The following is a 25,379-nucleotide window of genomic DNA, read 5'->3' on the forward strand; positions in this document are numbered from 1 at the left end:
TGCACTGCAGTGAGTCCAGAGAGTGCACTGGCACCACTGGGGATGCACCCCGGTGAGTCCAGAGAGTGCACTGGCACCACTGGGGATGCAGTGCAGAGAGTCCAGAGAGTTCTCTGGCACCACTGGGGATGCAGTTTAGTGAGTCCAGAGAGTGCACCGGCTCCAATGGGGATACACTGCAGTGAGTCCAGAGAGTGCACTGGCACCACTAGGGATGCAGCACAGTGAGTCCAGAGAGTGAACTGGCACTACTAGGGATGCAGTGCAGTGAGCTCAGAGAGTGCACTGGCACCACTGGGGATGCAGTGCAGTGAGTCCAGAGAGTGCACTGGCACCACTAGGGATGCAGCACACTGAGTCCAGAGAGTGAACTGTCACCACTGGGGACGCAGCACAGTGACTCCAGAGAGTGCACTGCCACCAATGGGGATGCACTGCAGTGAGTCCAGAGAGTGCACTGGCACCAGTGGGGATGCACTGCAGTGGGTCCAGGGCGTTCACTGGCACCACTGGGGATGCAGTGCAGTGAGTGCAGAGAGTGCACTGGCTCCACTGGGGATGCACTGCAGTGAGTCCAGAGAGTGCACTGGCACCACTGGGGATGCACTGCAGTGAGTCCAGAAAGTGCACTGGCACCACTGGGGATGCAGTGCAGTGAGTCCAGAGAGTACACTGGCACCACTGGGGATGCACTGCAGTGAGTCCAGAGAATGCACTGGCACTAATGGGGGTGCAGTGCAGTGACTCGAAAGAGTGCTCTGGCACCACTGGGATGCAGTGCAGTGAGAGCACAGAGTGCACTGGCACCACAGGGGATACACTGCAGTGAGTCCAGAGAGTGCACTGGCACCACTGGGGATGCACTGCAGTGAGTCCAGAGAGTGCACTGGCACCACTGGGGATGCACTGCAGTGAGTCCAGAGAGTGCACTGGCACCACTGGGGATGCACTGCAGTGAGTCCAGAGAGTGTACTGGCACTTTGGGGATGCACTGCAGTGAGTCCAGAGAGTGCACTGGCACCACTGGGGATGCACCCCGGTGAGTCCAGAGAGTGCACTGGCACCACTGGGATGCACTGCAGTGAGTCCAGAGAGTTCTCTGGCACCACTGGGGATGCAGTTTAGTGAATCCAGAGAGTGCACCGGCTCCAATGGGGATACACTGCAGTGAGTCCAGAGAGTGGAGCGGCACCACTGGGGATGGAGTGCAGTGATTCCAGAGAGTGCACTGGCACCACTGGGGATGCAGTGCAGTGAGTCCAGAGAGTGCTCTGGCACCACTGAGCTGCACTGCTGTGAGTCCAGAGACTACACTGGTACCACCGGGGATGCAGTGCAGTGAGTCCAGAGAGTGCACTGGCACCACTGGGGATGCAGTGCAGTGAGTCCAGAGAGTGCACTGGCACCACTGGTGATGCAGTGCAGTGAGTCCAGAGAGTGCACTGGCACCACTGGGGATGCAGTGCAGTGAGCTCAGAGAGTGCACTGGCACCACTGGGGATGCAGTGCAGTGAGTCCAGAGAGTGCACTGGCACCACTGGGGATGCACTGCACTGAGTCCAGAGAGTGCACTGGCACCACTGGGGATGCAATGCAGTGAGTCCAGAGAGTGCACTGGCTCCAATAGGGATGCAGCACAGTGAGTCCAGAGAGTGCACTGGCACCACTGGGGATGCAGTGCAGTGAGTCCAGAGAGTGCACTGGCACCACTGGGGATGCAATGCAGTGAGTCCAGAGAGTGCACTGGCTCCAATAGGGATGCAGCACAGTGAGTCCAGAGAGTGCACTGGCACCACTGGGGATGCAGTGCAGTGAGTCCTGAGATTGCACTGGCACCACTGGGGATGCAGTGTAGTGAGTTCAGAGACTGCACTGGCACCACTGGGGATGCAGTGCAGTGAGTCCAGAGAGTGCACTGGCACCACTGGGGATGCACTGCACTGAGTCCAGAGAGTGAACTGGCACCACTGGGGATGCACTGCAGTGAGTCCAGAGACTTCACAGGCACCACTGGGGATGCAGTACAGTGAGTCCAGAGAGTGCACTGGCACCACTGGGGATTCAGTTCAGTGAGTCCAGAGAGTGCACTGGCACCACTGGGGATGCACTGCACTGAGTCCAGAGAGTGCACTGGCACTTCTGGGGATGCAGTGCAGTGAATGCAGAGAGTGCACTAGCACAACAGGGGATGCACTGCAATGACTCCAGAAAGTGCACTGGCACCATTGGGGATGCACTGCAGTGAGTCCAGAGAGTGCACTGGCACCACTGGTGATGCAGTGCAGTGAGTCCAGAGAGTGCACTGGCACTTCTGGGGATACAGTGCAGTGAGTGCAGAGAGTGCACTAGCACAACAGGGGATGCACTGCAGTTTCTCCAGAAAGTGCACTGGCACCACTGGGGATGCAGTGCAGTGAGTCCAGAGAGTACACTGGCACCACTGGGGATGCACTGCAGTGAGTCCAGAGAATACACTGGCACTAATGGGGGTGCAGTGCAGTGACTCGAAAGAGTGCTCTGGCACCACTGGGATGCAGTGCAGTGAGAGCACAGAGTGCACTGGCACCACAGGGGATACACTGTAGTGAGTCCAGAGAGTGCACTGGCACCACTGGGGATGCACTGCAGTGAGTCCAGAGAGTGCACTGGCACCACTGGGGATGCACTGCAGTGAGTCCAGAGAGTGCACTGGCACCACTGGGGATGCACTGCAGTGAGTCCAGAGAGTGCACTGGCACCACTGGGGATGCACTGCAGTGAGTCCAGAGAGTGCACTGGCACCACTGGGGATACACCCCGGTGAGTCCAGAGAGTGCACTGGCACCACTGGGGATGCACTGCAGTGAGTCCAGAGAGTTCTCTGGCACCACTGGGGATGCAGTTTAGTGAATCCAGAGAGTGCACCGGCTCCAATGGGGATACACTGCAGTGAGTCCAGAGAGTGCACTGGCACCACTGGGGATGGAGTGCAGTGATTCCAGAGAGTGCACTGGCACCACTGGGGATGCAGTGCAGTGAGTCCAGAGAGTGCTCTGGCACCACTGATCTGCACAGCTGTGAGTCCAGAGACTACACTGGCACCACTGGGGATGCAGTGCAGTGAGTCCAGAGAGTGCACTGGCACCACTGGGGATGCAGTGCAGTGAGTCCAGAGAGTGCACTGGCACCACTGGGGATGCAGTGCAGTGAGCTCAGAGAGTGCACTGGCACCACTGGGGATGCAGTGCAGTGAGTCCAGAGAGTGCACTGGCACCACTGGGGATGCACTGCACTGAGTCCAGAGAGTGCACTGGCACCACTGGGTATGCAATGCAGTGAGTCCAGAGAGTGCACTGGCTCCAATAGGGATGCAGCACAGTGAGTCCAGAGAGTGCACTGGCACCACTGGGGATGCAGTGCAGTGAGTCCAGAGAGTGCACTGGCACCACTGGGGATGCAATGCAGTGAGTCCAGAGAGTGCACTGGCTCCAATAGGGATGCAGCACAGTGAGTCCAGAGAGTGCACTGGCACCACTGGGGATGCAGTGCAGTGAGTCCTGAGATTGCACTGGCACCACTGGGGATGCAGTGTAGTGAGTTCAGAGAGTGCACTGGCACCACTGGGGATGCAATGCAGTGAGTCCAGAGAGTGCACTGGCACCACTGGTGATGCAGTGCAGTGAGTCCAGAGAGTGCAGTGGCACCACTGGGGATGCAGTGCAGTGAGTCCAGAGAGTGCACTGGCACCACTGGGGATGCACTGCAGTGAGTCCAGAGACTTCACAGGCACCACTGGGGATGCAGTACAGTGAGTCCAGAGAGTGCACTGGCACCACTGGGGATTCAGTTCAGTGAGTCCAGAGAGTGAACTGGCACCACAGGGGATGTAGTGCAGTGAGTCCAGAGAGTGCACTGGCACCACCGGTGATTCACTGCAAGGAGTCCAGAGAGTGCACTGGCACCTAAGGGGCTGCACTGCAGTGAGTCCACAGAGTGCACTGGCACCACTGGTGATGCAGTGCAGTGAGTCCGGAGAGTGCACTGGCACCACAGGGGATACACTGCAGTGAGTCCAGAGAGTGCACTGGCACCACTGAGGATGCAGCACAGTGAGTCCAGAGAGTGCACTGGCACCACTGGGGATGCAGCGCAGTGACTACAGAGAGTGCACTGGCACCACTGGGAATGCAGTTCAGTGAGTCCAGAGAGTGAACTGGCACCACTGGAGATGCAGTGCAGTGAGTCCAGAGAGTGCACTGGCACCACTGGGGATGCACTGGAGTGAGTGCAGAGAGTGCAATGGCCCCATTGGGGATGCAGTGCAGTGAGTCCAGAGAGTGCACTGGCAGCACTAGGGATGCAGCACAGTGAGTCCAGAGAGTGAACTGTCACCACTGGGGACGCAGCGCAGTGACTCCAGAGAGTGCGCTGGCACCACAGGGGATGCACTGCAGTGACTCCAGAAAGTGCACTGGCACCACTGGGGATGCAGTGCAGTGAGTCCAGAGATTGAACTGGCACCACTGGGGATGCAGTGCAGTGAGTCCAGAGAGTGCAGTGGCACCACTGGGGATGCACTGCAGTGAGTCCGGAGAGTGCCCTGGCACCAATGGTGATGCAGTGCAGTGAGTCCAGAGAGTGCAGTGGCACCACTGGGGATGCAGTGCAGTGAGTCCAGAGAGTGCACTGGCACCACTGGGGATGCAGTGCAGTGAGTCCAGAGAGTGCACTGTCAGCACTGGGGATGCAGCGCAGTGAGCTCAGAGAGTGCACTGGCACCACTGGGGATGCAGTGCAGTGAGTCCAGAGAGTGCACTGGGACCACTGGGGATGCAGTGCACTGAGTCCAGAGAGTGCACTGGCACCAATGGGGATGCAGTGCACTGAGTCCAGAAAGTGCACTGGCAGCACTGGGGATGCACTGCAGTGAGTCCAGAGAGTGCATTGTCACCATTGGGGATGCAGTGCAGCGAGTCCAGAGATTGCACTGGCACCACTGGGGATGCACTGCAGTGAGTCCAGAGAGTGCACTGGCACCTAAGGGCCTGCACTGCAGTGAGTCCAGAGAGTGCACTGGCACCAGTGGGGACGCAGTGCAGTGATGTCCAGAGAGTGCACTGGCACTTCTGGGGATGCAGTGCAGTGAATGCAGAGAGTGCACTAGCACAGAAGGGGATGCACTGCAGTGACTCGAGAAAGTGCACTGGCACCACTGGGGATGCTCTGCAGTGAGTCCAGAGAGTGCACTGGCACCACTGGGGATGCAGTGCAGTGAGTCCAGAGAGTACACTGGCACCACTGGGGATGCAGTGCAGTGAGTCCAGAGAGTGCACTGGCACCACTGGGGATGCACTGCAGTGAGTCCAGAGACTGCACTGGCACTAATGGGGATGCAGTGCAGTGACTCGAAAGAGTGCACTGGCACCACTGGGGATGCACTGCAGTGAGTCCAGAGAGTGCACTGGCACCACTGGAGATGCACTGCAGTGAGTCCAGAGAGTGCACTGGCTCCACTGGGGATGCAGTGCAGTGAGTGCAGAGAGTGCACTAGCACAACAGGGGATGCACTGCAGTGACTCCAGAAAGTGCACTGGCACCACTGGGGATGCAGTGCAGTGAGTCCAGAGAGTGCACTGGCACCACTGGTGATGCAGTGCAGTGAGTCCAGAGAGTACACTGGCACCACTGGGGATGCACTGCAGTGAGTCCAGAGAATGCACTGGCACTAATGGGGATGCAGTGCAGTGACTCGAAAGAGAGCACTGGCACCACTGGGGATGCACTGCAGTGAGTCCGGAGAGTGCCCTGGCACCAATGGTGATGCAGTGCAGTGAGTCCAGAGAGTGCACTGGCACCACTGGGGATGCAGTGCAGTGAGTCCAGAGAGTGCACTGGTACCACTGGGGATGCAGTGCAGTGAGTCCAGAGAGTGCACTGGCACCACTGTTGATGCAGTGCAGTGAGTCCAGAGAGTGCACTGGCACCACTGGGGATGCACTGCAGTGAGTCCAGAGAGTGCACTGGCACCACTGGGGATGTAGGCAGTGAGTCCAGAGAGTGCACTGGCTCCACCGGGGATTCAGTGCAAGGAGTCCAGAGAGTGCACTGGCACCACTGGGAATGCACTGGAGTGAGTACAGAGAGTGCACTGGCACCTAAGGGCCTGCACTGCAGTGAGTCCAGAGAGTGCACTGGCACCACTGGGGCTGCACTGCAGTGAGTCCAGAGAGTGAACTGTCACCACTGGGGATACCCTGCACTGAGTCCAGAGAGTGCACTGGCACCACTGGGGATGCACTGCAGTGAGTCCAGAGAGTGAACTGTCACCACTGGGAATACCCTGCACTGAGTCCAGAGAGTGCACTGGCACCACTGGGGACGCAGCACAGTAAGTCCAGAGAGTGAACTGTCACCACTGGGGACGCAGCGCAGTGACTACAGAGAGTGCACTGGCACCACTGGGGATGCACTGCAGTGAGTCCAGAGAGTGCACTGGCACCAGTGGGGATGCAGTGCAGTGGGTCCAGAGCGTGCACTGGCACCACTGGGGATGCAGTGCAGTGAGTCCAGAGAGTGCACTGGCTCCACTGGGGATGCAGTGCAGTGAGTCCAGAGAGTGCACTGGCACCACTGGTGATGCACTGCAGTGAGTCCAGAGAGTGCACTGTCAGCACTGGGGATGGAGTGCAGTGAGTCCAGAGAGTGCACTGGCACCACTGGTGATGCAGTGCAGTGAGTCCAGAGAGTGCACTGGCACCACTGGGGATGCAGTGCAGTGAGTCCAGAGAGTGCACTGGCACCACTGGAATGCAAAGAAGTGAGTCCAGAGAGTGCACTGGCACCACTGGGGATGCAGTGCAGTGAGTCCAGAGAGTGCACTGGCACTTCTGGGGGTGCAGTTCAGTGAGTCCAGAGAGTGCACTGGCACCACTGGGGATGCACTGCAGTGAGTCCAGAGAGTGCACTGGCACCACTGGGGATGCAGTTCAGTGAGTCCAGAGAGTGAACTGTCACCACTGGGGACGCAGCACAGTAACTACAGAGAGTGCACTGGCACCACGGGGGATGCACTGCAGTGAGTCCAGAGAGTGCACTGGCACCAGTGGGGATGCAGTGCAGTGAGTCCAGAGAGTGCACTGGCACTTCTGGGGATGCACTGCAGTGAGTCCAGAGAGTGCACTGGCACCACTGGGGATGCACTGCAGTGAGTCCAGAGAGTGCACTGGCACCACTGGTGATGCAGTGCAGTGAGTCCAGAGAGTGCACTGGCACCACTGGGGATGCACTGCAGTGAGTCCAGAGAGTGCACTGGCACCACTGGTGATGCAGTGCAGTGAGTCCAGAGAGTGCACTGGCACCACTGGGGATGCAGTGCAGTGAGCTCAGAGAGTGACCTGGCACCACTGGGGATGCAGTGCAGTGAGTCCAGAGAGTGCACTGGCACCACTGGGGATGCACTGCACTGAGTCCAGAGAGTGCACTGGCACCACTGGGGATGCAATGCAGTGAGTCCAGAGAGTGCACTGGCTCCAATAGGGATGCAGCACAGTGAGTCCAGAGAGTGCACTGGCACCACTGGGGATGCACTGCAGTGAGTCCAGAGAGTGCACTGGCTCCAATAGGGATGCAGCACAGTGAGTCCAGAGAGTGCACTGGCACCACTGGGGATGCAGTGCAGTGAGTCCTGAGATTGCACAGGCACCACTGGGGATGCAGTGTAGTGAGTTCAGAGAGTGCACTGGCACCACTGGGGATGCAGTGCAGTGAGTCCAGAGAGTGCACTGGCACCACTGGGGATGCACTGCACTGAGTCCAGAGAGTGCACTGGCACTTCTGGGGATGCAGTGCAGTGAATGCAGAGAGTGCACTAGCACAACAGGGGATGCACTGCAATGACTCCAGAAAGTGCACTGGCACCACTGGTGATGCACTGCAGTGAGTCCAGAGAGTGCACTGGCACCACTGGTGATGCAGTGCAGTGAGTCCAGAGAGTGCAGTGGCACCACTGGGGATGCAGTGCAGTGAGTCCAGAGAGTGCACTGGCACCACTGGGGATGCACTGCAGTGAGTCCAGAGACTTCACAGGCACCACTGGGGATGTAGTACAGTGAGTCCAGAGAGTGCACTGGCACCACTGGGGATTCAGTTCAGTGAGTCCAGAGAGTGCACTGGCACCACAGGGGATGTAGTGCAGTGAGTCCAGAGAGTGCACTGGCACCACCGGTGATTCACTGCAAGGAGTCCAGAGAGTGCACTGGCACCTAAGGGGCTGCACTGCAGTGAGTCCACAGAGTGCACTGGCACCACTGGTGATGCAGTGCAGTGAGTCCGGAGAGTGCACTGGCACCACAGGGGATACACTGCAGTGAGTCCAGAGAGTGCACTGGCACCACTGAGGATGCAGCACAGTGAGTCCAGAGAGTGCACTGGCACCACTGGGGATGCAGCGCAGTGACTACAGAGAGTGCACTGGCACCACTGGGGATGCAGTTCAGTGAGTCCAGAGAGTGAACTGGCACCACTGGAGATGCAGTGCAGTGAGTCCAGAGAGTGCACTGGCACCACCGGGGATTCACTGCAGTGAGTCCAGAGAGTGCACTGACACCACTGGGAATGCACTGCATTGAGTACAGAGAGTGTACTGGCACCACTGGGGATGCACTGCAGTGAGTCCAGAGAGTGCACTGGCACCACTGGGGATGCACTGGAGTGAGTGCAGAGAGTGCAATGGCACCATTGGGGATGCAGCGCAGTGAGTCCAGAGAGTGCACTGGCACCACTAGGGATGTAGCTCAGTGAGTCCAGAGAGTGAACTGTCACCACTGGAGACGCAGCGCAGTGACTCCAGAGAGTGCGCTGGCACCACAGGGGATGCACTGCAGTGACTCCATAAAGTGCACTGGCACCACTGGGGATGCAGTGCAGTGAGTCCAGAGAGTGAACTGGCACCACTGGGGATGCAGTGCAGTGAGTCCAGAGAGTACACTGGCACCACTGGGGATGCACTGCAGTGAGTCCGGAGAGTGCCCTGGCACCAATGGTGATACAGTGCAGTGAGTCCAGAGAGTGCACTGGCACCACTGGGGATGCAGTGCAGTGAGTCCAGAGAGTGCACTGGCACCACTGGGGATGCAGTGCAGTAAGTCCAGAGAGTGCACTGGCACCACTGGGGATGCAGTGCAGTGAGCTCAGAGAGTGCACTGGCACCACTGGGGATGCAGTGCAGTGAGTCCAGAGAGTGCACTGGCACCACTGGGGATGCAGTGCACTGAGTCCAGAGAGTGCACTGGCACCAATGGGGATGCAGTGCACTGAGTCCAGAAAGTGCACTGGCAGCACTGGGGATGCACTGCAGTGAGTCCAGAGAGTGCACTGGCACCACTGGGGATGCAGTGCAGTGAGTCCAGAGAGTGCACTGGCACCACTGGGGATGCACCCCGGTGAGTCCAGATAGTGCACTGGCTCCAATGGGGATGCAGTGCCGTGAGTCCAGAGAGTGCACTGGCACCACTGGGGATGCAGGGCAGTGAGTCCTGAGAGTGCAATGGCACCACAAGGGATACACTGCAGTGAGTCCAGAGAGTGCACTGGCACCACTGGGGATGCAGTGCAGCGAGTCCAGAGATTGCACTGGCACCACTGGGGATGCACTGCAGTGGGTCCAGAGAGTGCACTGGCACCACTGGGGATGCAGTGCAGTGAGTCCAGAGAGTGCACTGGCACCACTGGGGATGCACTGCAGTGAGTCCAGAGATTGCACTGGCACCACTGGGGATGCAGTGCAGTGAGTCCACAAAGTGCACTGGCACCACTGTTGATGCACTGCAGTGAGTCCAGAGAGTGCACTGGCACCTAAGGGCCGGCACTGCAGTGAGTCCAGAGAGTGCACTGGCACCACTGGGGCTGCACTGCAGTGAGTCCAGAGAGTGAACTGTCACCACTGGGGATACCCTGCACTGAGTCCAGAGAGTGCACTGGCACCACTGGGGATGCACTGCAGTGAGTCCAGAGAGTGTACTGGCACCACAGGGGATGCACTGCAGTGAGTCCAGAGAGTGCACTGACACCACTGGAGATGCAGTGCAGTTGAGTCCAGAGAGTGCACTGGCACCACTGTGGATGCAGTGCAGTGAGTCCAGAGAGTTCTCTGGCACCACTGGGGATGCAGTGCAGTGAGTCCAGAGAGTGCACCGGTTCCAATGGGGATGCACTGCAGTGAGTGCAGAGACTACACTGGCACCACTGGGGATGCAGTGCAGTGAGTCCAGAGAGTGCACTGGCACCACTGGGGATGCAGTGCAGTGAGTCCAGAGAGTGCACTGGCACCACTGGGGATGCACTGCAGTGAGTCCAGAGAGTGCACTGGCACCACTGGGGATGTAGGCAGTGAGTCCAGAGAGTGCACTGGCTCCACCGGGGATTCAGTGCAAGGAGTCCAGAGAGTGCACTGGCACCACTGGGAATGCACTGCAGTGAGTACAGAGAGTGCACTGGCACCTAAGGGCCTGCACTGCAGTGAGTCCAGAGAGTGCACTGGCACCACTGGGGCTGCACTGCAGTGAGTCCAGAGAGTGAACTGTCACCACTGGGGATACCCTGCACTGAGTCCAGAGAGTGCACTGGCGCCACTGGGGATGCACTGCAGTGAGTCCAGAGAGTGAACTGTCACCACTGGGGATACCCTGCACTGAGTCCAGAGAGTGCACTGGCACCACTGGGGACGCAGCACAGTAAGTCCAGAGAGTGAACTGTCACAACTGGGGACGCAGCGCAGTGACTACAGAGAGTGCACTGGCACCACTGGGGATGCACTGCAGTGAGTCCAGAGAGTGCACTGGCACCAGTGGGGATGCAGTGCAGTGAGTCCAGAGCGTGCACTGGCACCACTGGGGATGCAGTGCAGTGAGTCCAGAGAGTGCACTGGCACCACTGGGGATGCAGTGCAGTGAGTCCAGGGAGTGCACTGGCTCCACTGGGGATGCAGTGCAGTGAGTCCAGAGAGTGCACTGGCACCACTGGTGATGCACTGCAGTGAGTCCAGAGAGTGCACTGTCAGCACTGGGGATGCAGTGCAGTGAGTCCAGAGAGTGCACTGGCACCACTGGTGATGCAGTGCAGTGAGTGCAGAGAGTGCACTGGCACCACTGGAATGCAAAGAATTGAGTCCAGAGAGTGCACTGGCACCACTGGGGATGCAGTTCAGTGAGTCCAGAGAGTGCACTGGCACCACTGGGGATGCAGTGCAGTGAGTCCAGAGAGTGCACTGGCACTTCTGGGGGTGCAGTTCAGTGAGTCCAGAGAGTGCACTGGCACCACTGGGGATGCAGTTCAGTGAGTCCAGAGAGTGAACTGTCACCACTGGGGACGCAGCACAGTAACTACAGAGAGTGCACTGGCACCACGGGGGATGCACTGCAGTGAGTCCAGAGAGTGCACTGGCACCAGTGGGGATGCACTGCAGTGGGTCCAGAGCGTGCACTGGCACCACTCGGGATGCAGTGCAGTGAGTCCAGAGAGTGCACTCGCACCACTGGGGATGCACTGCAGTGAGTCCAGAGAGTGCACTGGCACCACTGGGGATGCAGTGCAGTGAGTCCAGAGAGTGCACTGGCACCACTGGTAATGCACTGCAGTGAGTCCAGAGAGTGCACTGGCACCACTGGGGATGCAGTGCAGTGAGTCCAGAGAGTGCACTGGCACCACTGGAGATGCACTGCAGTGAGTCCAGAGAGTGCACTGGCTCCACTGGGGATGCAGTGCACTGAGTCCAGAGAGTGCACTGGCACCACTGGGGATGCATTGCAGTGAGTCCAGAGAGTGCACTGGCACCACTGGGGATGCAGTGCAGTGAGTCCAGAGAGTGCACTGGCACTTCTGGGGATGCAGTGCAGTGAATGCAGAGAGTGCACGAGCACAGCAGGGGATGCACTGCAGTGACTCGAGAAAGTGCACTGGCACCACTGGGGATGCTCTGCAGTGAGTCCAGAGAGTGCACTGGCACCACTGGTGATGCAGTGCAGTGAGTCCAGAGAGTACACTGGCACCACTGGGGATGCAGTGCAGTGAGTGCAGAGAGTGCACTGGCACCACTGGGGATGCACTGCAGTGAGTCCAGAGAGTGCACTGGCACCACTGGAGATGCAGTGCAGTGAGTCCAGAGAGTGCACTGGCACCACTGGGGATGCAGTGCAGTGAGTCCAGAGAGTGCACTGGCACCACTGGGGATGCACTGCAGTGAGTCCAGAGACCGCACTGGCACTAATGGGGATGCAGTGCAGTGACTCGAAAGAGTGCACTGGCACCACTGTGGATGCACTGCAGTGAGTCCAGAGACTACACTGGCACCACTGGGGATGCAGTGCAGTGAGTCCAGAGAGTGCACTGGCACCACTGGGGATGCAGTGCAGTGAGTCCAGAGAGTGCACTGGCACCACTGGGGATGCACTGCAGTGAGTCCAGAGAGTGCACTGGCACCACTGGGGATGCAGTGCCGTGAGTCCAGAGAGTGCACTGGCACCACTGGTGATGCACTGCAGTGAGTCCAGAGAGTGCACTGGCACCACTGGGGATGCACTGCAGTGAGTCCAGAGAGTGCACTGGCACCACTGGAGATGCACTGCAGTGAGTCCAGAGAGTGCACTGGCTCCACTGGGGATGCAGTGCAGTGAGTGCAGAGAGTGCACTAGCACAACAGGGGATGCACTGCAGTGACTCCAGAAAGTGCACTGGCACCACTGGGGATGCAGTGCAGTGAGTCCAGAGAGTGCACTGGCACCACTGGTGATGCAGTGCAGTGAGTCCAGAGAGTACACTGGCACCACTGGGGATGCACTGCAGTGAGTCCAGAGAATGCACTGGCACTAATGGGGATGCAGTGCAGTGACTCGAAAGAGTGCACTGGCACAACTGCGGATGCACTGCAGTGAGTCCGGAGAGTGCCCTGGCACCAATGGTGATGCAGTGCAGTGAGTCCAGAGAGTGCACTGGCACCACTGGGGATGCAGTGCAGTGAGTCCAGAGAGTGCACTGGCACCACTGGGGATGCAGTGCAGTGAGTCCAGAGAGTGCACTGGCACCACTGGGGATGCACTGCACTGAGTCCAGAGAGTGTACTGGCACCACCGGGGATGCAGTGCAGTGAGTCCAGAGAGTTCTCTGGCACCACTGGGGATGCAGTTTAGTGAGTCCAGAGAGTGCACCGGTTCCAATGGGGATGCACTGCAGTGAGTGCAGAGACTACACTGGCACCACTGGGGATGCAGTGCAGTGAGTCCAGAGAGTGCACTGGCACCACTGTTGATGCAGTGCAGTGAGTCCAGAGAGTGCACTGGCACCACTGGGGATGCACTGCAGTGAGTCCAGAGAGTGCACTGGCACCACTGGGGATGTAGGCAGTGAGTCCAGAGAGTGCACTGGCTCCACCGGGGATTCAGTGCAAGGAGTCCAGAGAGTGCACTGGCACCACTGGGAATGCACTGCAGTGAGTACAGAGAGTGCACTGGCACCTAAGGGCCTGCACTGCAGTGAGTCCAGAGAGTGCACTGGCACCACTGGGGCTGCACTGCAGTGAGTCCAGAGAGTGAACTGTCACCACTGGGGATACCCTGCACTGAGTCCAGAGAGTGCACTGGCACCACTGGGGATGCACTGCAGTGAGTCCAGAGAGTGAACTGTCACCACTGGGGATACCCTGCACTGAGTCCAGAGAGTGCACTGGCACTACTGGGGACGCAGCACAGTAAGTCCAGAGAGTGAACTGTCACCACTGGGGACGCAGCGCAGTGACTACAGAGAGTGCACTGGCACCACTGGGGATGCACTGCAGTGAGTCCAGAGAGTGCACTGGCACCAGTGGGGATGCAGTGCAGTAGGTCCAGAGCGTGCACTGGCACCACTGGGGATGCAGTGCAGTGAGTCCAGAGAGTGCACTGGCACCACGGGGGATGCACTGCAGTGAGTCCAGAGAGTGCACTGGCACCACTGGTGATGCACTGCAGTGAGTCTAGAGAGTGCACTGGCAGCACTGGGGATGCAGTGCAGTGAGTCCAGAGAGTGCACTGGCACCACTGGTGATGCAGTGCAGTGAGTCCAGAGAGTGCCCTGGCACCACTGGTGATGCAGTGCAGTGAGTCCAGAGAGTGCACTGGCACCACTGGAATGCAAAGAAGTGAGTCCAGAGAGTGCACTGGCACCACTGGAGATGCACTGCAGTGAGTCCAGAGAGTGCACTGGCTCCACTGGGGATGCAGTGCACTGAGTCCAGAGAGTGCACTGGCACCACTGGGGATGCAATGCAGTGAGTCCAGAGAGTGCACTGGCACCAGTGGGGATGCACTGCAGTGAGTCCAGAGAGTGCACTGGCACTTCTGGGGATGCAGTGCAGTGAATGCAGAGAGTGCACTAGCACAGCAGGGGATGCACTGCAGTGACTCGAGAAAGTGCACTGGCACCACTGGGGATGCTCTCCAGTGAGTCCAGAGAGTGCACTGGCACCACTGGTGATGCAGTGCAGTGAGTCCAGAGAGTACACTGGCACCACTGGGGATGCAGTGCAGTGAGTGCAGAGAGTGCACTGGCACCACTGGGGATGCACTGCAGTGAGTCCAGAGAGTGCACTGGAACCACTGGGGATGCACTGCAGTGAGTCCAGAGAGTGCACTGGCACTTCTGGGGATGCAGTGCAGTGAACGCAGAGAGTGCACTGGCACCACTGGTGATGCAGTGCAGTGAGTCCAGAGAGTGCACTGGCACCACTGGTGATGCACTGCAGTGAGTCCAGAGACTTCACAGGCACCACTGGGGATGCAGTACAGTGAGTCCAGAGAGTGCACTGGCACCACTGGGGATTCAGTTCAGTGAGTCCAGAGAGTGCACTGGCACCACTGGGGGTGCACTGCAATGACTCCAGAAAGTGCACTGGCACCACTGGGGATGCAGTGCAGTGAGTCCAGAGAGTGCACTGGCACCACTGGGGATGCAGTGCAGTGAGTCCAGAGAGTGCAGTGGCACCACTGGGGATGCAGTGCAGTGAGACCAGAGAGTGCACTGGCACCACTGGGGATGCACTACAGTGAGTCCAGAGACTTCACAGGCACCACTGGGGATGCAGTACAGTGAGTCCAGAGAGTGCACTGGCACCACAGGAGATTCAGTTCAGTGAGTCCAGAGAGTGAACTGGCACCACAGGGGATGTAGTGCAGTGAGTCCAGAGAGTGCACTGGCACCACCGGTGATTCACTGCAAGGAGTCCAGAGAGTGCACTGGCACCTAAGGGGCTGCACTGCAGTGAGTCCAGAGAGTGCACTGGCCCCACTTGGGCTGCACTGCAGTGAGTCCAGAGAGTGCACTGGCACCACTGGGATGCAGTGCAGTGAGAGCACAGAGTGCACTGGCACCACAGGGGATACACTGCAGTGAGTCCAGAGAGTGCACTGGCACCACTGAGGATGCAGCAAAGTGAGTCCAGAGAGTGCACTGGCACCACTGGGGATGCAGCGCAGTGACTACAGAGAGTGCACTGGCACCACTGGGGATGCAGTTCAGTGAGTCCAGAGAGTGCACTGGCACCAATGGGATGCAGTGCAGTGAGTCCACAGAGTGCACTGGCACCACTGGAGATGCACTGCAGTGAGTCCAGAGAGTGCACTGGCTCCACTGGGGATGCAGTGCAGTGAGTGCAGAGAGTGCACTAGCACAACAGGGGATGCACTGCAGTGACTCCAGAAAGTGCACTGGCACCACTGGGGCTGCACTGCAGTGAGTCCAGAGAGTGCACTGGCACCACTGGGGATGCAGTGCAGTGAGTCCAGAGAGTACACTGGCACCACTGGGGATGCACTGCAGTGAGTCCAGAGAATGCACTGGCACTAATGGGGATGCAGTGCAGTGACTCGAAAGAGTGCACTGGCACCACTGCGGATGCACTGCAGTGAGTCCGGAGAGTGCCCTGGCACCAATGGTGATGCAGTGCAGTGAGTCCAGAGAGTGCACTGGCACCAATGGGGATGCACTGCAGTGAGTCCAGAGAGTGCACTGGCACCACTGGGGATGCAATGCAGTGAGTCCAGAGAGTGCACTGCCACCACTGGGGATGCACTGCAGTGAGTCCAGAGAGTTTACTGGCACCACTGGGGATGCACTGCAGTGAGTCCAGAGAGTGCACTGGCACCACTGGGGATGCACCCCGGTGAGTCCAGAGAGTGCACTGGCACCACTGGGGATGCAGTGCAGAGAGTCCAGAGAGTTCTCTGGCACCACTGGGGATGCAGTTTAGTGAGTCCAGAGAGTGCACCGGCTCCAATGGGGATACACTGCAGTGAGTCCAGAGAGTGCACTGGCACCACTAGGGATGCAGCACAGTGAGTCCAGAGAGTGAACTGGCACTACTGGGGATGCAGTGCAGTGAGCTCAGAGAGTGCACTGGCACCACTGGGGATGCAGTGCAGTGAGTCCAGAGAGTGCACTGGCACCACTAGGGATGCAGCACACTGAGTCCAGAGAGTGAACTGTCACCACTGGGGACGCAGCGCAGTGACTCCAGAGAGTGCACTGCCACCACTGGGGATGCACTGCAGTGAGTCCAGAGAGTGCACTGGCACCACTGGGGATGCACTGCAGTGGGTCCAGGGCGTGCACTGGCACCACTGGGGATGCAGTGCAGTGAGTCCAGAGAGTGCACTGGCACCACTGGGGATGCACTGCAGTGAGTCCAGAGAGTGCACTGGCACCACTGGGGATGCAGTGCAGTGACTCCAGAGAGTGCACTGGCACCACTGGTGATGCACTGCAGTGAGTCCAGAGAGTGCACTGGCACCACTGGGGATGCACTGCAGTGAGTCCAGAGAGTGCACTGGCACCACTGGAGATGCACTGCAGTGAGTCCAGAGAGTGCACTGGCTCCACTGGGGATGCACTGCACTGAGTCCAGAGAGTGCACAGGCACCACTGGGGATGCAATGCAGTGAGTCCAGAGAGTGCAATGGAACCACTGGGGATGCAGTGCAGTGAGTCCAGAGAGTGCACTGGCACCACTGGGGATGCACTGCAGTGAGTCCAGAGAGTGCACTGGCACCACTGGGGATGCAGTGCAGTGAGTCCAGAGAGTGCACTGGCACCACTGGGGATGCACTGCAGTGAGTCCAGAGAGTGCACTGGCACCACTGGGGATGCAGTGCAGTGAGTCCAGAGAGTGCTCTGGCACCACTGATCTGCACTGCTGTGAGTCTAGAGACTACACTGGCACCACTGGGGATGCAGTGCAGTGAGTCCAGAGAGTGCACTGGCACCACTGGGGATGCAGTGCAGTGAGTCCACAGAGTGCACTGGCACCACTGGTGATGCAGTGCAGTGAGTCCAGAGAGTGCACTGGCACCACTGGGGATGCAGTGCAGTGAGCTCAGAGAGTGCACTGGCACCACTGGGGATGCAGTGCAGTGAGTCCAGAGAGTGCACTGGCACCACTGGGGATGCACTGCACTGAGTCCAGAGAGTGCACTGGCACCACTGGGGATGCAATGCAGTGAGTCCAGAGAGTGCACTGGCTCCAATAGGGATGCAGCACAGTGAGTCCAGAGAGTGCACTGGCACCACTGGGGATGCAGTGCAGTGAGTCCAGAGACTGCACTGGCACCACTGGGGATGCAATGCAGTGAGTCCAGAGAGTGCACTGGCTACAATAGGGATGCAGCACAGTGAGTCCAGAGAGTGCACTGGCACCACTGGGGATGCAGTGCAGTGAGTCCTGAGATTGCACTGGCACCACTGGGGATGCAGTGTAGTGAGTTCAGAGAGTGCACTGGCACCACTGGGGATGCAGTGCAGTGAGTCCAGAGAGTGCACTGGCACCACTGGCGATGCACTGCACTGAGTCCAGAGAGTGCACTGGCACTTCTGGGGATGCAGTGCAGTGAATGCAGAGAGTGCACTAGCACAACAGGGGATGCACTGCAATGACTCCAGAAAGTGCACTGGCACCACAGGGGATGCACTGCAGTGAGTCCAGAGATTGCACTGGCACCACTGGTGATGCAGTGCAGTGAGTCCAGAGAGTGCAGTGGCACCACTGGGGATGCAGTGCAGTGAGTGCAGAGAGTGCACTGGCACCACTGGGGATGCACTGCAGTGAGTCCAGAGACTTCACAGGCACCACTGGGGATGCAGTACAGTGAGTCCAGAGAGTGCACTGGCACCACTGGGGATTCAGTTCAGTGAGTCCAGAGAGTGAACTGGCACCACAGGGGATGTAGTGCAGTGAGTCCAGAGAGTGCACTGGCACCACCGGTGATTCACTGCAAGGAGTCCAGAGATTGCACTGGCACCTAAGGGGCTGCACTGCAGTTAGTCCACAGAGTGCACTGGCACCACTGGTGATGCAGTGCAGTGAGTCCGGAGAGTGCACTGGCACCACTGGGGATACACTGCAGTGAGTCCAGAGAGTGCACTGTCACCACTGGGGATGCAGCACAGTGAGTCCAGAGAGTGCACTGGCACCACTGGGGATGCAGCGCAGTGACTACAGAGAGTGCACTGGCACCACTGGGGATGCAGTTCAGTGAGTCCAGAGAGTGAACTGGCACCACTGGAGATGCAGTGCAGTGAGTCCAGAGAGTGCACTGGCACCACCGGGGATTCACTGCAGTGAGTCCAGAGAGTGCACTAACACCACTGGGAATGCACTGCATTGAGTACAGAGAGTGTACTGGCACCACTGGGGATGCACTGCAGTGAGTCCAGAGAGTGCACTGGCACCACTGGGGATGCACTGGAGTGAGTGCAGAGAGTGCAATGGCACCATTGGGGATGCAGTGCAGTGAGTCCAGAGAGTGCACTGGCACCACTAGGGATGCAGCACAGTGAGTCCAGAGAGTGAACTGTCACCACTGGGGACGCAGCGCAGTGACTCCAGAGAGTGCGCTGGCACCACAGGGGATGCACTGCAGTGACTCCATAAAGTGCACTGGCACCACTGGGGATGCAGTGCAGTGAGTCCAGAGAGTGAACTGGCACCACTGGGGATGCAGTGCAGTGAGTCCAGAGAGTACACTGGCACCACTGGGGATGCACTGCAGTGAGTCCGGAGAGTGCCCTGGCACCAATGGTGATGCAGTGCAGTGAGTCCAGAGAGTGCACTGGCACCACTGGGGATGCAGTGCAGTGAGTCCAGAGAGTGCACTGGCACCACTGGGGATGCAGTGCAGTGAGCTCAGAGAGTGCACTGGCACCACTGGGGATGCAGTGCAGTGAGTCCAGAGAGTGCACTGGCACCACTGGGGATGCAGTGCACTGAGTCCAGAGAGTGCACTGGCACCAATGGGGATGCAGTGCACTGAGTCCAGAAAGTGCACTGGCAGCACTGGGGATGCACTGCAGTGAGTCCAGAGAGTGCACTGGCACCACTGGGGATGCAGTGCAGTGAGTCCAGAGAGTGCACTGGCACCACTGGGGATGCACCCCGGTGAGTCCAGAGAGTGCACTGGCTCCAATGGGGATGCAGTGCCGTGAGTCCAGAGAGTGCACTGGCACCACTGGGGATGCAGGGCAGTGAGTCCTGAGAGTGCAATGGCACCACAAGGGATACACTGCAGTGAGTCCAGAGAGTGCACTGGCACCACTGGGGATGCAGTGCAGAGAGTCCAGAGAGTTCTCTGGCACCACTGGGGATGCAGTTTAGTGAGTCCAGATAGTGCACCGGCTCCAATGGGGATACACTGCAGTGAGTCCAGAGAGTGCACTGGCACCACTAGGGATGCAGCACAGTGAGTCCAGAGAGTGAACTGGCACTACTGGGGATGCAGTGCAGTGAGCTCAGAGAGTGCACTGGCACCACTGGGGATGCAGTGCAGTGAGTCCAGAGAGTGCACTGGCACCACTAGGGATGCAGCACACTGAGTCCAGAGAGTGAACTGTCACCACTGGGGACGCAGCGCAGTGAGTCCAGAGAGTGCACTGCCACCACTGGGGATGCACTGCAGTGAGTCCAGAGAGTGCACTGGCACCAGTGGGGATGCACTGCAGTGGGTCCAGGGCGTGCACTGGCACCACTGGGGATGCAGTGCAGTGAGTGCAGAGAGTGCACTGGCACCACTGGGGATGCACTGCAGTGAGTCCAGAGAGTGCACTGGCACCACTGGGGATGCAGTGCAGTGAGTCCAGAGAGTGCACTGGCACCACTGTGGATGCACTGCAGTGAGTCCAGAGAGTGCACTGGCACCACTGGGGATGCACTGCAGTGAGTCCAGAGAGTGCACTGGCTCCACTGGGGATGCACTGCACTGAGTCCAGAGAGTGCACAGCCACCACTGGGGATGCAATGCAGTGAGTCCAGAGAGTGCAATGGAACCACTGGGGATGCACTGCAGTGAGTCCAGAGAGTACACTGGCACCACAGGGGATGCACTGCAGTGAGTCCAGAGAATGCACTGGCACTAATGGGGGTGCAGTGCAGTGACTCGAAAGAGTGCTCTGGCACCACTGGGATGCAGTGCAGTGAGAGCACAGAGTGCACTGGCACCACAGGGGATACACTGCAGTGAGTCCAGAGAGTGCACTGGCACCACTGGGGATGCACTGCAGTGAGTCCAGAGAGTGCACTGGCACCACTGGGGATGCACTGCAGTGAGTCCAGAGAGTGCACTGGCACCACTGGGGATGCACTGCAGTGAGTCCAGAGAGTGTACTGGCACTTTGGGGATGCACTGCAGTGAGTCCAGAGAGTGCACTGGCACCACTGGGGATGCACTGCAGTGAGTCCAGAGAGTGCACTGGCACCACTGGGGATGCACTGCAGTGAGTCCAGAGAGTTCTCTGGCACCACTGGGGATGCAGTTTAGTGAATCCAGAGAGTGCACCGGCTCCAATGGGGATACACTGCAGTGAGTCCAGAGAGTGGAGTGGCACCACTGGGGATGGAGTGCAGTGATTCCAGAGAGTGCACTGGCACCACTGGGGATGCAGTGCAGTGAGTCCAGAGAGTGCTCTGGCACCACTGATCTGCACTGCTGTGAGTCCAGAGACTACACTGGCACCACTGGGGATGCAGTGCAGTGAGTCCAGAGAGTGCACTGGCACCACTGGTGATGCACTGCAGTGAGTCCAGAGAGTGCACTGGCACCACTGGTGATGCAGTGTAGTGAGTTCAGAGAGTGCACTGGCACCACTGGGGGTGCAGTGCAGTGAGCTCAGAGAGTGACCTGGCACCACTGGTGATGCACTGCAGTGAGTCCAGAGAGTGCACTGGCACCACTGGTGATGCAGTGTAGTGAGTTCAGAGAGTGCACTGGCACCACTGGGGATGCAGTGCAGTGAGTCCAGAGAGTGCACTGGCACCACTGGGGATGCACTGCAGTGAGTCCAGAGAGTGCACTGGCACCACTGGGGATGCAGTGCAGTGAGTCCAAAGAGTGCACTGGCTCCAATAGGGATGCAGCACAGTGAGTCCAGAGAGTGCACTGGCTCCACTGGGGATGCAGTGCAGTGAGTCCTGAGATTGCACAGGCACCACTGGGGATGCAGTGTAGTGAGTTCAGAGAGTGCACTGGCACCACTGGGGATGCACTGCAGTGAGTCCAGAGAGTGCACTGGCACTTCTGGGGATGCAGTGCAGTGAATGCAGAGAGTGCACTAGCACAACAGGGGATGCACTGCAATGACTCCAGAAAGTGCACTGGCACCACTGGTGATGCACTGCAGTGAGTCCAGAGATTGCACTGGCACCACTGGGGATGCAGTGCAGTGAGTCCAGAGAGTGCAGTGGCACCACTGGGGATGCAGTGCAGTGAGTCCAGAGAGTGCACTGGCACCACTGGGGATGCACTGCAGTGAGTCCAGAGACTTCACAGGCACCACTGGGGATGCACTACAGTGAGTCCAGAGAGTGCACTGGCACCACCGGGGATTCACTGCAGTGAGTCCAGAGAGTGCACTGACACCACTGGGAATGCACTGCATTGAGTACAGAGAGTGTACTGGCACCACTGGGGATGCACTGCAGTGAGTCCAGAGAGTGCACTGGCACCACTGGGGATGCACTGGAGTGAGTGCAGAGAGTGCAATGGCACCATTGGGGATGCAGTGCAGTGAGTCCAGAGAGTGCACTGGCACCACTAGGGATGCAGCACAGTGAGTCCAGAGAGTGAACTGTCACCACTGGGGACGCAGCGCAGTGACTCCAGAGAGTGCGCTGGCACCACAGGGGATGCACTGCAGTGACTCCATAAAGTGCACTGGCACCACTGGGGATGCAGTGCAGTGAGTCCAGAGAGTGAACTGGCACCACTGGGGATGCAGTGCAGTGAGTCCAGAGAGTACACTGGCACCACTGGGGATGCACTGCAGTGAGTCCGGAGAGTGCCCTGGCACCAATGGTGATACAGTGCAGTGAGTCCAGAGAGTGCACTGGCACCACTGGGGATGCAGTGCAGTGAGTCCAGAGAGTGCACTGGCACCACTGGGGATGCAGTGCAGTAAGTCCAGAGAGTGCACTGGCACCACTGGGGATGCAGTGCAGTGAGCTGAGAGAGTGCACTGACACCACTGGGGATGCAGTGCACTGAGTCCAGAGAGTGCACTGGCACCAATGGGGATGCAGTGCACTGAGTCCAGAAAGTGCACTGGCAGAACTGGGGATGCACTGCAGTGAGTCCAGAGAGTGCACTGGCACCACTGGGGATGCAGTGCAGTGAGTCCAGAGAGTGCACTGGCACCACTGGGGATGCACCCCGGTGAGTCCAGAGAGTGCACTGGCTCCAATGGGGATGCAGTGCCGTGAGTCCAGAGAGTGCACTGGCACCACTGGGGATGCAGGGCAGTGAGTCCTGAGAGTGCAATGGCACCACAAGGGATACACTGCAGTGAGTCCAGAGAGTGCACTGGCACCACTGGGGATGCAGTGCAGCGAGTCCAGAGATTGCACTGGCACCACTGGGGATGCACTGCAGTGGGTCCAGAGAGTGCACTGGCACCACTGGGGATGCATTGCAGTGAGTCCAGAGAGTGCACTGGCACCACTGGGGATGCACTGCAGTGAGTCCAGAGATTGCACTGGCACCACTGGGGATGCAGTGCAGTGAGTCCACAAAGTGCACTGGCACCACTGTTGATGCACTGCAGTGAGTCCAGAGAGTGCACTGGCACCTAAGGGCCTGCACTGCAGTGAGTCCAGAGAGTGCACTGGCACCACTGGGGCTGCACTGCAGTGAGTCCAGAGAGTGAACTGTCACCACTGGGGATACCCTGCACTGAGTCCAGAGAGTGCACTGGCACCACTGGGGATGCACTGCAGTGAGTCCAGAGAGTGAACTGTCACCACTGGGGATACCCTGCACTGAGTCCAGAGAGTGAACTGTCACCACTGGGGACGCAGCGCAGTGACTACAGAGAGTGCACTCTCACCACTGGGGATGCACTGCAGTGAGTCCAGAGAGTGCACTGGCACCAGTGGGGATGCAGTGCAGTGGGTCCAGAGCGTGCACTGGCACCACTGGGGATGCAGTGCAGTGAGTCCAGAGAGTGCACTGGCACCACTGGTGATGCAGTGCAGTGAGTCCAGAGAGTGTACTGGCACCACTGGGGATGCAGTGCAGTGAGTCCAGAGAGTGCACTGGCACCACTGGTGATGCACTGCAGTGAGTCCAGAGAGTGCACTGTCAGCACTGGGGATGCAGTGCAGTGAGTCCAGAGAGTGCACTGGCACCACTGGTGATGCAGTGCAGTGAGTCCAGAGAGTGCACTGGCACCACTGGGGATGCACTGCAGTGAGTCCAGAGAGTGCACTGGCACCACTGGAATGCAAAGAAGTGAGTCCAGAGAGTGCACTGGCACCACTGGGGATGCAGTTCAGTGAGTCCAGAGAGTGAACTGTCACCACTGGGGACGCAGCACAGTGACTCCAGAGAGTGCGCTGGCACCATAGGGAATGCACTGCAGTGAGTCCAGAGAGTGCACTGGCACCAGTGGGGATGCACTGCAGTGGGTTCAGAGCGTGCACTGGCACCACTGGGGATGCAGTGCAGTGAGTCCAAAGAGTGGACTGGCACCACTGGGGATGCACTGCAGTGAGTCCAGAGAGTGCACTGGCACCACAGGGAATGCAGTGCAGTGAGTCCAGAGAGTGCACTGTCAGCACTGGGGATGCAGGGCAGTGAGTCCAGAGAGTGCACTGTCAGCACTGGGGATGCAGGGCAGTGAGTCCAGAGAGTGCACTGGCACCACTGGAGATGCACTGCACTGAGTCCAGAGAGTGCACTGGCTCCACTGGGGATGCAGTGCAGTGAGTGCAGAGAGTGCACTAGCACAACAGGGGATGCACTGCAGTGACTCCAGAAAGTGCACTGGCACCACTGGGGATGCAGTGCAGTGAGTCCAGAGAGTGCACTGGCACCACTGGTGATGCAGTGCAGTGAGTCCAGAGAGTACACTGGCACCACTGGGGATGCACTGCAGTGAGTCCAGAGAATGCACTGGCACTAATGGGGATGCAGTGCAGTGACTCGAAAGAGTGTACTGGCACTTTGGGGATGCACTGCAGTGAGTCCGGAGAGTGCCCTGGCACCAATGGTGATGCAGTGCAGTGAGTCCAGAGAGTGCACTGGCACCACTGGGGATGCAGTGCAGTGAGTCCAGAGAGTGCACTGGCACCACTGGGGATGCAGTGCAGTGAGTCCAGAGAGTGCACTGGCACCACTGGGGATGCACTGCAGTGAGTCCAGAGAGTGTACTGGCACCACAGGGGATGCACTGCAGTGAGTCCAGAGAGTGCACTGACACCACTGGGGATGCAGTGCAGTTGAGTCCAGAGAGTGCACTGGCACCACTGTGGATGCAGTGCAGTGAGTCCAGAGAGTTCTCTGGCACCACTGGGGATGCAGTGCAGTGAGTCCAGAGAGTGCACCGGTTCCAATGGGGATGCACTGCAGTGAGTGCAGAGACTACACTGGCACCACTGGGGATGCAGTGCAGTGAGTCCAGAGAGTGCACTGGCACCACTGGGGATGCACTGCAGTGAGTCCAGAGAGTGCACTGGCACCACTGGGGATGTAGGCAGTGAGTCCAGAGAGTGCACTGGCTCCACCGGGGATTCAGTGCAAGGAGTCCAGAGAGTGCACTGGCACCACTGGGAATGCACTGCAGTGAGTACAGAGAGTGCACTGGCACCTAAGGGCCTGCACTGCAGTGAGTCCAGAGAGTGCACTGGCACCACTGGGGCTGCACTGCAGTGAGTCCAGAGAGTGAACTGTCACCACTGGGGATACCCTGCACTGAGTCCAGAGAGTGCACTGGCGCCACTGGGGATGCACTGCAGTGAGTCCAGAGAGTGAACTGTCACCACTGGGGATACCCTGCACTGAGTCCAGAGAGTGCACTGGCACCACTGGGGACGCAGCACAGTAAGTCCAGAGAGTGAA

The sequence above is a fragment of the Anser anser genome, assembly GCF_964211835.1.
Source record: "Anser anser genome assembly, contig: HAP1_SCAFFOLD_40, whole genome shotgun sequence".
Classification (NCBI taxonomy): domain Eukaryota; kingdom Metazoa; phylum Chordata; class Aves; order Anseriformes; family Anatidae; genus Anser; species Anser anser.